The sequence below is a fragment of the Pseudorasbora parva genome, chromosome 10, assembly GCF_024679245.1.
Source record: "Pseudorasbora parva isolate DD20220531a chromosome 10, ASM2467924v1, whole genome shotgun sequence".
Lineage (NCBI taxonomy): Eukaryota > Metazoa > Chordata > Actinopteri > Cypriniformes > Gobionidae > Pseudorasbora > Pseudorasbora parva.
Window position 1 is genome coordinate 37,209,587 of NC_090181.1, and position 16,090 is coordinate 37,225,676.

Genomic DNA, 16,090 nt, shown 5'->3' on the forward strand with positions numbered 1-16,090 from the left:
ATTTAGTGCTTTGTAAGTAATAAGCAGGATTTTAAAATGTATCCGATGTTTAATAGGGAGTCAGTGCAGTGTGGACAGAACTGGGCTAATATGATTGTACTTCCTGGTTCTAGTAAGAACTGGAGCTGCTGTGTTTTGGACTATTTGGAGTTTGTTTATTAAGTGTGCAGGGCAACCTGCATATGATGGATGGGTGTCTTATTTAACACAGCTGTATTAACTCATCAGCTGATTAGTTTAGTACTCCATGACCTGAGCTTGGTGTGTCTAATAAGGGAGACATCCAAAATGTGCAGTGCTGGAGAGGCTCCAGGAATGGTTTGAAAACCCTTGCTCTAGGCTATCTGTAATGCTGAGGAGATGGAATTGATGAGGAAGATTATGTACAAAGCAATCTTTAGTCGCAGCGGTTATAGTCCTGCCGTATTTGAAGTGAGGGGATGGCTTTGCTGCCTTAGCTAAATGAAGTATACATGACACTAGGTAATGATCTGAGATATCATCGCTCTGCTGCAGAATTTCAACGTGATCCCTCTGCATTGCAGTGGGGCTCTGTGGTTCAAGTTCTCTGATTGGAACTGGCAGCAAACCAGGGATTCTCTGACATACTCTGTCACATCTTGCTGCATCCCGGGCTAATATGCCACCTGTTTCAGTGTGTCATACCTGGCTCTGGTGCCATGGTGTCCAGCAGATGGTGTTTCGTGGTCATACATTAGCGTCACCCCCTTTACGACCGTTGCACCACAAGCTGTGGCTCTGAATGTTGTCCTGAATACGCATCATATGTCTGAAGTTATGTAGATGTCTGAGGCTTGAGCCATCAGAGAGCTCAGAGTCAGTGATAGGGTGGTTGGAGGGGTCAGAGAGGTGGCCAAGAACTGTCTTTATTGCAGTGTCAGAGGCTTGCATAACCGCAATGTCATTGATGGAAATCTGCAGAGTTAGCTATAGCAAGACCTCTGGCAGACACCATAGAGGAGGGGTGTGAGTTCAAACGGAAACGGGTGCGCTTGCTGGCATAATGAGGGTCTGGTGTGTTCTTACTAATAGCATTGAACATAGATTCAACATTAGAATAATGTTTGTTGTGGTGATATAATTCAGCTGCAGGTCAGTCATGACCCTGGGGGTGTATGTGTCAGAGTTTATGGTGAGCTGAAATGTGCAGAGTAGCGAATTTGAAACTTGCTCTGGGGCTTGGACTGTGTTCTCACAGCTGGCTGCAGGAGTTCCTGTGACCTCTGTGACTTGACAGTCTGGCTCTGTGGGAGTTTCCGTGACCTCTATGACCTGACAGTCTTGCTCAGACGACCTTTGTGTCTGGAGGGGAAGAGGTTCTCGCATTTGTGCCCAGAATTTCAGCTGTTTGAAGTCCAGTAAGGGTTCAAAGCGGTCCAGCAGGTCTTTGCCGATGAGAAACGGATAAGTGTTCATAGGTGACACATAGATAGGATGTACCAGACTCATAGGCCCAATTGCCAGGTGAATGGGAGTTACGGTTTTGAGATGGATGTCGTTTTGGCTGTATGACTGCACATTCAGCTTACACGTGTGAAGGTTAAGAGTGCGATTCTCTCTCTGTGCCTCAAATTTGAGTTTGTCAGAAAGTTGGGCAGATATCAACGTGAGGTCAGAGCTGGTGTCAACAAGGGCTTCGAGTCTCAATTCTTTTTCAAGGTGATGGTTACGTAGAGTTTTTGAGCCATTCCCTTCTCATTTAGGTTCCCTAAGAGTCTGGGTGTTGGGACCTTTGTGTTGATCGGTGAGAAGTCGGGATATGTCTCGTGTGTCTCATTGTGAGTGCAGATAACTAAAACAGCACTTTCATGGAGCTTGATGTGCAGAGTGATGGTGTCTCTTTCAGGAGGTGTTGCCGTCAGCTAGAGTGAGTGGGTGCTGCTGACGTGGGATGCAACAGCTAGTTCAATACCCTGTACAGGTCCTTAACAATTTTTTTTAATATATTGTGATAAAGTTCATTATTTTCCATTATGTAATGATAAAAATTAAACTTTCATATATTCTGTTGTATTGGAACGGTTGAGACTCTCCATTGACGGGTCTGTAACTGTGGTTCTGTTGGGCGCCCTCTAGGGTCAGCTCTGGATGATGCTCAGAGACAGGGCAAATGATTGGGTGTTTTACAGTCTTTTCAGAAATAATCATTTGTTTGGTGTAAGCCTTGTGGGCTAAGTCTCTTAACTGTTGGGTGGTCATGCTGCGCGGGCAAGCCAGAACTCCCAGATGGTGACTAATTGTGGGGTGAAGGTTTCGGAGGAACAGGGTTCTGAAGTTAAGGAAGTAGGCACGTCACAGTCGGTTATAAAAGTTCTGTGGGGTTTCAAGTCGACCTTGCCTGGGGTCCATAGTAGTGATGAGCCCCTGGTCTGATTTTGGATCAGAGTATTCACGAATTAGAGCTCGTCTTAGATGCCTGTAGTCCGCTTTGACAGTCTCTGGTTGAAGGTTTACAAAGCTACATACCTCCCGGTTAGACGTGATTAGCGACAGTCTGCAGGTGAAAGTCTATGTCTTGCAAGGAGGCGTGAACGTTGTGTACTTCTGCAGGGTCTGGGCTGAATGTAGGGATATTTCGGGCCAGCTTGTCAAGGTCTTTGGGAGCTAAGTGTCTGTGACTGTTGACCCTGACTACCTGGAAGGGTTCCCTTTCCTCCACTACTGATGGGAATTCGTGGAGGGTGGCAGGTAACATTCTGAACAGAGGGTTGTCACCCCCCATACGGAAATGTAATATATGTCATATGTCCCTATATCGCAAGTGACACAGTCATATAGACTAAAACATAAAAATAAAAAATGTAAATATTTTTAATATTTTTCTTCATGTATAAAAATATTATGTGAATGTAGTATAACGACTTATACCAAGGCCGCGTTATCCTAATGGGCAACATGGGCTGCAGCCAAGGGCCCCGAACACCAGGGGGCCCCTGAGACAATTTTCTCGCCCGAATCGAGTCACAGCAGACACCCAGTACATCACCTCAACATGTCGAACGAAAATGTTAGAAAATATGAATTGGCAAATCTATAAAGACCATTGCCACCCCGTCTGCCACCCCAGCAGGCAGCTGGTGTTTCTTAAATTCCCAAAGTATAAATTATAAATAGTTTCCTCTACCGATTTACATCAGCGGCGCTTCAAATGTGATGAGATAATAGCTAGAAAACACGTCTTTTTATTATTGTGTAGTAGTCCAATAAATGACTCCTCTTCTTCTCTTCTTTCGGATTTTCCCTTCAGCAGTAGCCACAGCGAATCATCTGCCTCCATCCAGTCCTATCCTCTGTAACCTCTTCTCTCTTCTTCTCTTCTCCCATCTACATTCATGTCCTCCTTCACTACATCCATAAACCTCTTTGGTCTTCCTCTTGACCTCCTGCCTGGCAGCTCTAACCTCAGCATCCTTTTACCGATATATCCTCTCTCTCCCTTGATATATACAGATATATCACTCTCTCTCTCCTCTGAACATGTCCAAACCATCTCAGTCTGGCCTCTCTAACTTTGTCTCCACGACATCTCACATGTGCTGTTCCTCTGATGTACTCATTCATGATCCTATCCACCGGAGGACATGCTAAACAAACAACCCTAAACACATTGACAAAAAAGTGTATACTGCCCAAGCAAAACTAGATGCTCACACAAGACCAAGCGAATGCTTAAACTGTATACTCACAATGGGGGAAAAAAACAAAACTTAATTAGAATGAAATGCCAGGATTAAAACACCACTATAAAAATCCATATAAAATCCTATACAAGCATACTGAATGTTTGCATATAGTATGTTTAAATTAACTTACATATATAAATTCGACATATATTGTTTACATATATGGCATTAACATACAGTACCATATAAAAAGTCATCATATAAATAATTTTAATATGTGTATATATAATAATTCTTCTATAGGTATTTCATACATGGTATAAACCTATATCTTCATATATCGTGAGAATGTATATATGTGCTAATAATGTATTGCCTTATTTGAAACATATATGACATCACTACTCGGATAAAGGGACATATATGTACATATATTACATTATGGGCATCCCTGTCACTCCCAAAGAGAACCTCAACATCTTTAGCTCTGCTATCTCTTGCTCTTCTTCCTGTCTTTTCCTCAGTGCAACTGTCTCCAAACCATACATCATCGCTGGTCTCACTACTGTCCTGTACACCTTTCCTTTCATTTTTGCTGGTACTCTTTTATCACACAACAGACCTGACACTTTTCTCCACCCATTCCAACCTGCCTGGATATGCTTCTTCACCTCTTTTCCATACTCCCCATTGCTCTGGACTGTTGACCCTAAGTACTTAAAATCCTGCACCTTCTCTTCTCCCTGTAACCTCACTGTTCTACTCGGTTCTCTTTCATTCACACACATGTATTCTGTCTTGCTGTGACAAACTTCATTCCTCTACTCTCCAGAGCAAACCTCCACCTCTCTAGACTTTCCTCCACCTGCTCCCTGCTCTCACTAAAGATCACAATGTCATCTGCAAACATCATAGTCCATGGAGATTCCTGTCTGACCTCATCTGTCAGCCTGTCCATCACCACCGCAAACAAGAAGGGGCTCAGAGCTGATCCTTGATGCAGTCCCACCTTCACCATGAAGTCCTCTTTCTCACCTACGGTACACCTTACCACTGTCCTACTGCTCTCATACATATCATTTACCACTCTAACATACTTCTCCACCACTCCAGACCTCCTCATACAATATCACAACTCTACTCTTGGCACTCTGTCATGGTTTCTCTAAATCTTCAAAGACACATTGCAGCTCTTTCTGACCCTCTCTGTACTTCTCCATGAACATTCTCAAAGCAAATAACGCATCTGTAGTGGTTTTTCTTGCCATGAAACCATACTGCTGCTCAAAAATGTCCACTTCTCCCCTTAGCCTTGCTTCCACTACTCTTTCCCACAGCTTCATTGTATGGCTCATCAGCTCTGTAGTTTCCACAACTCTGCACATCTCCCTTGTTCTTAAAAATTGGCACCAAAACACTCCTCCATTCCTCAGGTATTCTCTCACTCTATAAAACATTGTTGAACAGCCTAGTCAAAAGCTCAACTGCCATCTCTCCTAGACACTTCCATACCTCCACGAGTATGTAATTAGGACAAACTGCCTTTCCTCTCTTCATCCTCTTCAAAACTCTCCTAACTTTACCCTCGCTAATACTTTCTACTTCCTGGTCAACAATATGTGCCTCTACAACTCTTCTCTCCCTGTCATTTTCCTCATTTATCACTTCCTCAAAGTACTCCTTCCATCTTTCCCTCACCCTCCTGTCAACATATTTCCATCTCTTAAATGACTCTTTAATCACTCTAACCTGCTGCACATCCTTTCCATCTCAATCCCTCTGCCTCGCCAACCGATACACATCCCTCCCACCTTCTTTACTATCCAACCTTGCATACATGTCCTCATACGCTTTCTGTTTGGCCTTTGCCACCTCTATCTTAACCTCACGCTGCATCACCCTCTGTCTACTTTCCTCCGTCCTCTCACTGTCCCACTTCTTCCTAGCTAACCTCTTCCCCTGGATACTCTCCTGAACTTCCTCATTCCACCACCAAGTCTTCTTGTCTTCTTTCCTCCTTCCAGATGACACACCTAGCACCTTTCTACCTGTCTCCCTGATCACTTTGGCTGTAGTAGTCCAGTCATCTGGAAGCCCATCCTGACCACCTAAAGCTTGTCTCAACTCCTCCCTGAAAACCACACAGCACTCTTCCTTTTCCAACTTCCACCACTTTGTCTTCTGCTCTGCCTTAACTCTCTTCATCTTCCTCACCACCAGAGTCATCTTACACACCACCCTCCTATGCTGTCTCACTACACTCTCACCTACCACTAATTTACAATCGCTAATTTTTATCAGATTACAGCGTCTACATAAGATAGTCCACTTGTGTGCTCCTGCCACCACTCTTATATGTCACCCTGTGTTCCTGCCTCTTTTGAAAGTGTGTTCACCACAGCCATCTCCATACTTTTAGCAAAGTCTACCAACCTCTGTCCATCCGGGTTCCTTTCCTGAAGACCAAACCTACCCATCACTTCCTCGTCCCCACCTTTCCCTTCCCCAACATGTCCATTCAAATCTGCCCCTATCACTACCCTCTCAACTCTGGGAACAGTCTTCATCAAATCCTCTAACTCGCTCCAGAATCTAGCTTTCTCATCTTGCTTACAATCTACTTGTGGAGCATAGGCACTAACAACATTCAACATCATACCTTAAATATCCAGCTTTAGACTCATCAACCTATCTGACACTCTCTTTATCTCCAGAACATTCTTCACAAACTCCTCCTTCAGGATCATTCCAACTCCATTTTTCTTCCTGTCCACACCATTATAAAACAGTTTAAACCCTGCTCCAATGCTTCTAGCCTTGCTCCCTTTCCACCTGGTCTCCTGGACACACAGAATGTCAACTTTCCTCCTCTGCATCATATCTACCAGTTCTCTGCCTTTACCTGTCATTGTACCGTCATTTAAAGTCCCTAATTTAAGTACTAAACACTTGCCTTTCCTCTTCTCTCTCTGCCTATGAACATGCCTTCCTCCTCTAACACACTTTCCTCCTCTCCGTCTTTGACTAACAGTAGCCCAATTTCCACCAGTGCCCTAATGGCACTGATGGTGGTTGTTGTTAACCCGGGACCCAACCGATCTGGTATGGAAGTCATATTCGTGATTCGCATAATGAAATTGGCAAAAAATGTTACATTGGATGCCCTTCCTGACAGACTATATAAAAACATATATTATATGTATGCAAGCAATGTACTATGCATATACAGTACAGGCCAAGTGTTTGGACACATTACTATTTGTAATGTTTTTGAAAGAAGTTTCTTCTGTTCATCAAGCCTGCATTTATTTGATCAAAAATACTGAAAAATAATGTAATATTGTGATATATTATTACAATTTATAATAATAGCTTTTCAATTTATTATACTTTAAATGATCATTTATTTCTATAATGCAAAGCTGAATTTTCAGTGTCATTCCTCCAGTCTTCAGTGTCACATGATCCTTCAGAAATCATTCTAATATGATGATTCATTTTCAAAGTTGGAAACAGTTCTGCTGCTTAATATTTTTTCATAACCTGTGATACTTTTTTTTAAAATAATACTTTGATGAATAAGAAGTAAAAAAAAAAAAGAAAACAAAGAAGAAGAAGCAAATGTTTTAAAAATAGAAGTACAAGTATACACTACTGGTCAGTAATTTGGGGTCAGTCATTTTTTTTTTTTTTTAAATGAATGAATAATTTTATTCAGCAAGAATGTGTTAAATTGATAAAAATTGATAGTAAAGGAGATTTATATTATTTTAAAATATGTTTTTATTTTGAATAAATGCAGTTCTTTTGAACCTTTTATCCATATTAGGCAGCAGAACTGTTTCCAACACTCAAGGATCATGTGATAGACTGGATGTCACATGTGACACTGAAGACTGGAGTAACGATCTTTTCGTTCAGAAAATTCAGCTTTGCATCACAGAAATAAATGATTATTTAAAGTATAATAAATTGAAAACCAAATATTTTAAATTGTAATAACATATCACAATATGTATGTGACCCCGTCTGTGAAACCCCGGCTAAAGTTGCAAAATTTAATTATGAGATTTTGATCATCAAAGTGCCATAGCCATAAAAATGATGAAAATAGGTAATTTGTATTTATTGCTGTAAATTATAAATTATACCAAGGGGTTTGAGATACAATACTAAATTTTTAATTCTTAACATTATAAATACTGAAATTAGTGATTTTATTGACACTACACTTTATACTTTTGCACAAAAAAATATCGGATGCGGGCTCCCTAAACATCGATTTTAATCATCTCAGGGGGTTTTCATCACAACAAGACCAGCTGATTCGTATGTTATTCGGTTCAGGAACTTCTTTTTTTACCATTAGGAAGAGAAAGACATTAATATCAATCGGCAATATCAATAGCACGTAACTATTGAGTTCTTTTTCAAGTCTTGCGCTTGAATGGACAAACTCACACAAGTAGTAGCCGATGTCATTCAGGTCATCGCGACTTAAGCCGGGTTCAGATGTCTGGCGAGATATTTTCGTGTCATCGCCAATATTTTAATATTTTCTTCTTTGTTTTGTAGCTCAACATTGTGCCAATAATAACCATCTTAATTTAAAGTCATAATAGGCCTGCTATGTGTCTATTTAAAACATGTTGTGGATGGTGGTGCGTCAGATTAATGCAGTGTTTCCCAACCGGGGTGTGCGGGGTGCCGCGTAAAAGGTTTCAGCACGCACTTGCATCGCGGTTCATCTCACATCTGATGACGCATCTTTAATATGGGTTGTAACTTGAAAATAATACTTTATGTATGTTTCTATCGATCGATAGGCTACACGTGCTGGCTCCCCAGTGATAAATTACAACAGCGATAATAATAAAAGAATTGGGCAAAACGGTCTATCTGTGTAAACTTTGTTTAATGCATGTGAGTGCTGCCGTATCTTCGAATATGAATATGGGTGTAGAGCCAGAAGATGCGATAGAGAACTCACGTGTGATCGCGATGTGAGAAGATTTGTATCTGTGCGGTCTTCGAAAGCGCGCACATGCACGTCCCAGCGCGCAACTATTGATTTCTCTTTCAAGTCTTGCGCTTGAACGGACAAACTCATACAAGAAGTAGCCGATGTCAACATGTCCATCTTGATGAGTATCCAAGAAGTCTGAATATGCCTTAAGTGAACATACAGTCGAGAAAGCGATACCCTTGGGTCTTAAAGGAGCAGTAGCCTTTACTGCTGTCTGTTTAATGTCAAAGATGATAAGGAATCACTCACTGCTCTTGATTGAATAACTTTTTTAAGTTTAATAAGGATTAATATTTAATTTAAACAGTTAAATATGCAGTAATTTTTCATTTGATTACTTTATTCAATTTATTTACCTAAAAACTAATGTTAGACCTACCTGAAAAGAAAAGAAAAAAGCATTATTTTATTATCTTTGCTCAATAGTAATTATTTGTGCTGCTGCTTGTTTTCAAGTTATTTGTTCTTTTCTTTATTTTTATTTGACAGTAGTCCTTTTATTCCATGAACATAGCAAATACCGAACCATACAAAAACTGTGAACCTGAAACTGAACCTAATACAAACCGAATCGTGAGCAATCTGTACCGTTACACCCCTAGCGTAACCTATGCGAGGGGGTGCCACAAAATTTAGAAATGGCGCCATGACTGAAAAAAGGTTGGGAAACACTGGATTAATGAATTAAGTTATCTAGGCTATTTGACATGGCAGCACTTAAACGCGAGCAGGAACAGAAAATAGCTGATTGCTTAAATTAAAATTAATCTCGGTGGAATTACCCCGAATAATGATATAACCGGGTTTATTGAAGAAAATCCAGGTTGAGGGTAAACTGCTCTTTTGAGTTGGAAACTGCTCTTTTTGTGAAGTTTTGGGTACCGATGTTATTGTCACAGGGGAGTCCCTCCTCCGGGGGGAGGAAGTGGTGCTGTTGCCACTTCCTGTAGAGCAGACTCCTCCATCCCTGGGTGGCCCGTCTCAGGGTCTTTTGCGACGACGCTTGCCACCTGGCTTGGCAGCGGCCTGAACGGGCTGGGCGTCCTTCCCGCGGCCGGCTCCGTGCCTACACCCGAGTGGAGGCTGCTGCTGGGCTGCGGCGGCAGGCGGGTGGGCGCCCTCGGCGACGAGCAGGCGGAGGTGCTGCCGTGGGCGGCGGGGTGGAAGCAGCAGCAGACCGCCGGGGCAGGATGTGCCGGATGGCCTCCGTCTGCTTTTGGGCAGCTGAGAACTGCTGGGCAAAGCTCTCAACCGCGTCGCCGAACAACCCAGCCGAGGAAATATGGGAGTCCAGGAAGTCTTATTGGTCTTATTGGTCTCCCTCATATTGGCCAGGTTGAGCCAGAGATGCCACTCCTGGACCACCAAGGTGTACGGGTCCCCACGCCAGTTCGAAGCAGTCGCCGGACACAGTTGCATCGCGACGGCCCACTCCACCGGCGGGGGACCCTCATACCCCCTAGCCTGCCCGCCACCAGGTCACCCGCGGGTGCTAAACAGTGCTTTCCACGACCTAGTCAGCTCCTCATGCCTCAGGTCACCCCAGCCATCCGTCGAAGTAGGCCTATTCTGCTGGGCAGGAATAGACCTAAATCGAGCTATGGGTAGGGGGACTCGACCCTCCTGAAGGTAGGTGAGTCTCGACCTAAGTGCCGAAATAGTCATGTTCCCGCAGTGAGAACATGAGCTATCCACAAACACCGCCTCAGCGTGCTCTAAGCCCAGGTGCGTGATACAGCGCTTGTGACTGTCGGCAGGCAACAGGGAACGACTGCATCCAGAAACACACGGGTGGAAAAACATCCTGAAAAGGACGGCACATCACCCATGTAGCTATTTTTTTGAGGAAATCTGCTCTTTTAGTGCTGAAGCACCAAGGGATTGCAGAATAACAGGTTTTGTGTGCAGCCTGTTTCTGCTCTCACCAGAAAAGGAACATGTCCACCGAACAAACTGTGTGTCGTGTGTGTGTGTGTAAGTGTGGTGCAATTTGCTCAGTTTCACAATTTTGCTGTAAAAACAGCAGCTCTCTCAGCGGCAGTGAGATCGTGGTCACCCTGTCTTGTGCCGTCTGGCCAACACAAGAGCAATTTCCCCCAGCACACGCTTTCTCTCTCTCTCTCGCTAGATAGAAGGCAGTCAGATTCTTCATCAACACCGTTCGGCTCCGAAGTGAATGACAACGATGCGTGGTGATCGCTTCCGCTTTTTACCCATGCAGCGGGGTGGGGTGCGATATGCAAAGCATGCACGCCAATGTTTATTGGCCGTTTTCTATATCTCGAAGCTGATAGTGGCTCCCAGAAGTAATCCCAATTCGTCGGTCACTACGTACGTCGTAGTGACCGACTGAAAGGGAACTTCTTTCAAAAACATTACAAATAGAAATGTGTCCAAACTTTTGGCCTGTATTGTATGTGTAATTTGTACAATGAGCATTTATTCAAAGAAATGTATGTAATGTACAGTACATTACATATATTTCTTTGTATAAATGCTCATTGTAGAAATTACACATATATGCATGACAACTGTCATTAAGTGTCATTCGCTCAATTATGTCATTTTTAATGCAAAGATGACTTATTGGAGATGTCTTTGATATGACAACTTGACATAAACCAATACATCATAATCTGTCAGTGTCTTTGTCATGACAACTTGACATTACTACGACAACATAACCTGTCATAAACATGACATAGCAGATTAATTATCAAACCTAAGAAACTACTTAGCTTTATGGGCTAACATTAGATTAAACTGTCATTTGGTTGCTTTTGACGTTGGCTGTCACGAGGCCATTACGTATAATGTCATGATTTTTTAAATTATAAATTACATTTGTTATTAACATTTCATTAAGTGTGAATACTTTCTCTGATTATTTTGTAATGGTGTCATGAATATATTTCTTGACCTGAACTACAGTGGTGCAAGTTGAATTTTTCATTTACATGTCATTAAGTCATTAAAGGTCCACTGAAGTGCCTTGAAACACGCCACATTATTCAATGTGTTGACGTAATTTCCCCTGAAACAGCCAATAGCGTTTTGTTATTATACAGTTTGACTAGGGCGCAAGAGCGGACCTTCTCTGTTTGGTAAAGCCAGTTTCCTCTAACACTGTTTACCATCATAATCTCCTCCATATCGCTGGAGGAGCATTCTGTGCAGAATTCAAATGGGTCCGATATGTTTGTTGTCTGCGCGGACTCGCGCATATGATCTGCGCTGTGCTCGCGTATCTGTAGTCTAAATTTAGACCAGAGCTGTTGGGGTGTGTGCGCTGCTGCAGTGTGTGAAAGCAACGTGAAAACAGACTTTATTCACCTCAAATGAAAGCATATTTACACTGAATCGTTTCTTATCACATACATAGTGTGCTATGTGCCTTTCACCATGTAGAAATTAGCAAATGTGTGTTAACAACTGACCGATTTCAGCAGCAGTTTCAGCAGTGTAGGGGGCGGGCTTTAGATTCTAGAGCGCATTTTGATTGGACAGAAGATTTGACGAGAAAGTGAAGTCTGCGATGATGTCACCAAAATGGGGCTTGCCACCAGTGGGCATGGGCTCAAAATGGGCATCTTATCTGGGGCCCACTTGGGTGAACTAAGTAGGTCCCACATGGGCAAACCCAGCTGAGCTCCCCATGTGGGACCTATTTGGTTCACTAAGGGGAAATGAGTACATGGGTTGAAAATGGTCTACTCAGTGGTCTAATTTATTCACAGTTAAGACAAGTGCAAACACAGTCAATTTCAAAGGTTGATTGGTAAGATGGCACACAAATATCACCCTTGAATGAAAAAAATGCCAGCACAATTGCAATTTTACCAAATATTATGCCATTTAGTGGTAACAGGCATCAAGAAAATATTGGATATAAAGAAAAAAGTCACAAAAATGTTTCCTTTGTGATCACAGTACAGCGCCATACAGGGACCATTTTAGCTTTTATTCTAAAAGTGTGCACATTGAGTGAAATTTTTCCATTCTCAATTTTTTTTTTTTTAAATAGATCTTTAATAAATGTTTATTTTGTCACAGAACAACTAGTTTCCACTGAGCAATGAGATCTGAGGAGCTTTATCCATCTCCTCACTCAGCTGTCTGCTTTTTTCCCTTTTTTTATTTAGTGCTAATTCAAATAACAAATGCACAAAATAATACAAATATAGTAACACTTTAGAGTACTGTTAAAAATTATTTGTCATGCCTCCAGAAGGTTTTGGTAATACTGAGTCATTATTAGTAGGTTACACCAGGATCTTTACTTTATAATTAATTATATAACGTCTCCCACATCTATCACACCTGATTCAACTCATGAGCTCATTAGACTGAATAACCTGAAATGGTTGTGTCAGATATAAGGAGACATACAACATTTGCAGGGCTTGGGCCTATTGCACAAAACTAGGATAAGGGATTAAGACAAGATATCTTGGTGATCCTGGCTCAATTTATCCACCAATATACAGCTATCTTTCATTATCGTTATCATTCTTGGTGTGTGTGCCTTCAGGCTACATTTACACGACAGCGGTGTAGTAAATTTTGCATACAGATGACAAGATCGCCAAGATCCTGGCTTAATCCCTTATCCTAGTTTTGTGCAATAGGGCCCTGGTGATACTCCAAGACATGTTTGTAACCATAACCATATGTATTTTACAACACATCTGCTTGTGATTCTTATTAAGTGGGGGTCATTTTTTAGGATTCTATAGCTAACTTAAGTCTCTGAGATGCTGACACCTTCACTTCTGGAGACTCCAGGTAGGTTGCAGTTCTGGAAAATTGTGGTGCTGGAGACTAAAGGGTTTCTGATGGTTTCACACCTAATTCTTCACCTTAATTCTTAATATATTTGTCGTTTTTTCACCATCTATTTTTGTCTGACCCTGCTGAGCATTGCATCTAGATCAGCTTGATGTGGGGTACCAAAAGGTGGCACAATGTTGGATTCATTTGTTTGGTCTTTTTCAAAGGGCTGCTGGGAGAGCGATAACAGAGGAGTGAGGAGCTATACTGTTTTTTTTTATTTGTTTGTGACATACAGGTCTTTCTCAAAAAATTAGCATATGTGATAAAAGTTCATTATTTACCCTAATGTAATGATAAAAAATAAACTTACATATATTTTAGATTCATTGCACACCAACTGAAATATTTCAGGTCTTTTTTTTGTTTTAATACTGATGATTTTGGGATACAGCTCATGAAAACCCAAAATTCCTATCTCAAACAATTAGCATATTTCATCCGACCAATAAATGAAAAGTGTTTTAAATACAAAAAAAAATCAACCTTCAAGTAATTATGTTCAGTTATGCACTCTTGACCAATACTTGGTCGGGAATCATTTTGCAGAAATGACTGCTTCAGTGCTGCGTGGCATGGAGGCAATCAGCCTGTGGCACTGCTGAGGTGTTATGGAGGCCTTGTCTCCTGATTGATTGATTGATCGATCGATTGCTCCTGTCTGCCTGCTGCTGCTGCCTGCCTGCCTCAGTGTTTGTAGCTCTGTATAGCTGCGTTTGTATCTCTATTTGATATATTTTCTTTGTTATCTACACTGCTAAATATAACTTACTCATCACCATATAATTTTTCATATAGCCTATCAAGTAAAATTGTTCATCACTACCTTTTAATCTAAATCACTACCACGCATTAGCTTTTCGCTAGCCTGGTAGCTTTCCATCCCGGCATCCGGGTCTCCTGTTTTCTGAGTTCATTAGACAACTGTGGTGAGTTGGATTATTAAATAGACTCCATCAAACAACTGTGGTAAGTTTTGGATTCATCAACAAATACGGTAAGACATGTCTTCTTCTCCTGTCATTGTTACTTGCACTGCATGCTACATTGCTACATGTTTAGCATATCTATCTCTGTTGGCGAACAGGGCTTCACATGTGATAAATGTAAGGAATTAATCAGGCTGACGGAGAAGATTTCAGATTTAGAGACACGCATCCAAGCTTTATGTGAGAGTAGTGAGAATGTAACAGATTTAGATACTGTTTTGGATGGGACTAGCTTAGTGAACACTCATTGTTTGGTTCCGGCTGAGCCCGCACAACAGGGCTGGGTGACGATGAGAAAGCATAGTCGCGGATCAAAAAAACACTCTTCCGTTCCGATTAGAACATCAAACAGGTTCACCCCACTCAGTGACGCACCCACTGAGGATCCTGTTGAAATTGCCCTAGTTATTGCTGATTCTATTACACGGAACGTGAAAATAGAGACACCAGCCACCATATAGTCACATGTTTACCGGGAGCCAGAGCGCCTGACATCAAAGCAAATGTATAAGTGCTGGCTAAAGCTAATCGTAAATTCTCTAAGATTATTATCCACGTTGGCACTAATGATGTTCGACTTCGCCAGTCGGAGATCACCAAAATTAACATTAAAAAGGTGTGTAAACTCGCAAGTACGATGTCAAAGGCAGTATTTTTCTCTGGTCCCCTCCCTGCTAAAAGGAGTGATGAAATAGTTAGCAGATTATCATCACTCAATGGCTGGTTGTCTAAGTGGTGTATGCAAAATAACATAGGGTTCATAGACAATTGGAAAAGTTTTTGGGTCAGACCTGACCTGTTGAAGATAGACGGCATTCATCACTCCTGGGCTGGTGCTGCTCTTCTCTATAGTAATTTGGCACATAGTCTTAGAGCTAAACCTTAACTCTCTGGGGCCCAGGTCAGGAAGCAGACAAACTGGCTAAACCAACCATCTGCTAGCTGTCTCACATCACCAAAGTCAGCTAAATCCCAGCACATAGAGACTCTTTCACCTAGATATTATAGCATAGAGACTGTGTCTGTTCCCCAAATTAGTAAATACAAAAAAACATCAAAACCATTCAACAGTAAAAATTGAATTGATGTCCAACAAATAAACAGATATAATACGGATGAACAATTGATAAAGCTTGGGTTGCTGAATATTCAATCCCTTTCTCCAAAAACGCTTATTGTTAATGATATGATTATAGATCATAACTTAGATGTGTTGTGTTTGACAGAAACCTGGCTAAAACCTGACGATTACATTGCTTTAAAGGAGTGCACCCGCTGAGATTATTGTTATAAACATGAGCTACTTCTGAATGGTAAAGGGGGAGGTGTTACTGTAATATATAATATTTTCAGTATTACTCAGAAGTCTTGTTTCAAATATAATTCCTTTGAAGTTTTGGTGCTTTATGTAACATTGTGTAGTGTAAATGATAAATCCTGTTTGACATTTGTGTTGGCTACTGTATACAGGCCACCAGGGCACAATACAGATTTTGTCAAATAATTTGCTGGTTTTGTATCAGAGTTAGTATTAGCCGTAGATAAAGTACTAATTGTTGGTGATTTTAATATCCATGTAGACAATGAAAAAGACGCATTGG

The 16,090-nt window shown here is 41.5% G+C and overlaps 1 protein-coding gene across 1 annotated transcript in view; it reads left to right on the forward strand.

Moving 5' to 3' along the window:
• LOC137090744 (uncharacterized) overlaps positions 1-16,090 on the forward strand; it is a 139,362-nt gene that overhangs the window by 24,880 nt on the left and 98,392 nt on the right. The gene's annotated exons all lie outside the window — the stretch shown is intronic.